This window comes from Chrysoperla carnea (genome assembly GCF_905475395.1).
Source record: "Chrysoperla carnea chromosome X unlocalized genomic scaffold, inChrCarn1.1 SUPER_X_unloc_80, whole genome shotgun sequence".
NCBI classification, from domain to species: domain Eukaryota; kingdom Metazoa; phylum Arthropoda; class Insecta; order Neuroptera; family Chrysopidae; genus Chrysoperla; species Chrysoperla carnea.
Window position 1 is genome coordinate 7,501 of NW_025408212.1, and position 2,500 is coordinate 10,000.

Sequence of the window (2,500 nt, forward strand, 5' to 3'; positions counted from 1 at the left end):
GGTCCGTGTTTCAAGACGGGTCCTGAAAGTACCCAAAGCTATATCGTCGCTGACAGATAAATTTTTAATAAAAAAAAATGAGCCAGTTCATTATCATACACCTACTGACAGTTAAATAGTATCATATAACGGCATAAAATCCGTATATATAATATGTTTTAATAAAAAAACCTATTTATACTCGTGGTGGATCTGAACGCGTTAATAACGCGACTCAATATCAATTTATAATTAATACCATCAAACAATTAATCAAGAAACATAGGCGTTTAACATACACAAAATATTATCAAAAAATAATATTGTACATTAATCAACGCACCAATGCCTATAGATTAATATTTAATGGGTCGCAACGTCCTACAAGATGAGAAGTGCATACCTCGTTATCATACAATTAACAATATACAGCAGTGCATATATTTTTACTAAAAATAAATTCCTAATAAAAATTTTTGTCACATGCTAGTACAAATTGGTTGATTAACGATAAAAAGTAAATGAATCTCATCTTTCGACCTTTCGGGTTTCTCAGGTTTACCCCTGAACGGTTTTACGTACTCTTTAACTCTCTCTTCAAAGTTCTTTTCAACTTTCCCTCACGGTACTTGTTCGCTATCGGTCTCGTGGTAATATTTAGCCTTAGATGGAGTTTACCACCCACTTAGAGCTGCACTCTCAAGCAACCCGACTCTAAGGAAAGATTCACCTATCATCAATAATAATCACTACGGGCCTGGCACCCTCTATGGGTATATGGCCCCATTCAAGATGGACTTGGATGTATTATATAACAATAGGTTTATATTGAATCTTCCTAAACACTACATTCCCCAAGTGTCTGTTTATCAGCCACGGGGTTCAGTGCTGGGCTTATCCCTGTTCGCTCGCCGCTACTAAGGGAATCCTAGTTAGTTTCTTTTCCTCCGCTTAATAATATGCTTAAATTCAGCGGGTAATCTCACCTACTCTGAGGTCGTAAAAGTTTTTAGAAGTATTAAAACAAAAATTTTTTTTATATATTATGTTTTTGTTATATTTTATAAGTAAACAATTTTCTTAATTATTCATACTCAAATTTTTTTAATATTATTATATAATATTATTTTTATATTTATCTAAAGAGAAGAAAATAAAAAATAAATAATTATATATATTAATTTTTTTCGAGTATATTGAAAATTTTATTACAAATAAAATATTCCATAACAAAATATTAATATATAATATTTTTGTTTATTCTTCTTTATTTAATATTTTAAAAATATATTATTAATATCATTTATTATTAATATTATTATTAACATAAAGTTTTATAATATTATATATAAATGATAAAAAATAATATTGATATATTAATTTAAAAATGTCGACAAATAATAAAAAATATATAAATTTTAAATGCTATTAAAAACATTTTATATTTATTTTTTTCTTATATTTGGCGTAAAACATTCATATATAAATAATTTTACATTTCTTTTATAAAAATTTTATTTATCAATTTAATTAAATATGAAAAAATAAATTTTCTTTTTTAATTATTGATAAATTTCTTTTTCATAAAAAAAATTTTATGTAAAATAATCTTTTATTATATTAATATAATGTATACGACCCTCAGCCAGATGTGGTCCGGGAACAGTATCCAAGGACCGCAATGTGCGTTCGAAATGTCAATGTTCATGTGTCCTGCAGTTCACAAGTTGACGCGCAATTAGCTGCGTTCTTCATCGACCCACGAGCCAAGTGATCCACCGTCCAGGGTAATCTTTTTAAATTTTAAATGTAAGTATTATTATTAATAATAATCTTTATTTTTAATATAAAAAATAAAATTATTAATTTATATATCTTTATAAATTCTTTTAAAATAAAAAAATTTTTCTAGAATATAAATTATATATTTTATTTTAAATATATATATATAAATTAAAGATATTATGGTATTAATAAATATATACATAACATTTTTGATATTTTTGTTAGTGCTAGCTAGATATAATAATTAATATTTGGTATATTTTATAGAAATGTATTTATTTTTTTTTTATAAATTATTTTCTACATAAAAATATATATAATATTAATATGGTACAAAACAAATGGGTTTGTTTTTTAACATAATAACTTTTAATAAAAAAAAAGAAATATCAAGACAAAACATAAAGAAATTTAAATTTGAAATAAATTTTATTCTTTAAAAAAATTTTATCTTGTGTTTTCTTTATTTTTATTATATAACATAGAAAAATAAAAATATAGATTATATCAATTATAATCTTATTTTATTTTTCTTAATAGAGATTATATACATATAAACAAATAATTTCAATATATTCTATTTTTAATTTCACTTTTTTATAAGAGAAATTATTTATAGATTTTATTAATAATTATTGTTTAATAATAATAATAATATTGAATATAAAAATATTTTATATGTAACAAATATATTATTAATATTTATATAATATTCTCTATATTATATGTATAGATA

General features: G+C 22.8%; 2 non-coding genes across 2 annotated transcripts in view; both read right to left on the reverse strand.

Moving 5' to 3' along the window:
* The window catches only part of LOC123304701, a 4,577-nt gene extending 3,598 nt beyond the window's left edge, over positions 1-979 (reverse strand). Inside the window, exon 1 of the ribosomal RNA XR_006536696.1 lies at positions 1-979. This exon is cut by the window's left edge and continues 3,598 nt beyond it. This is a non-coding gene — a ribosomal RNA (large subunit ribosomal RNA).
* Positions 980-1,614: 635 nt separating this feature from the next.
* On the reverse strand, positions 1,615-1,769 carry LOC123304696. The gene has a single exon (XR_006536691.1). It is a non-coding gene; the product is annotated as a 5.8S ribosomal RNA (ribosomal RNA).
* Positions 1,770-2,500: the final 731 nt, after the last annotated feature.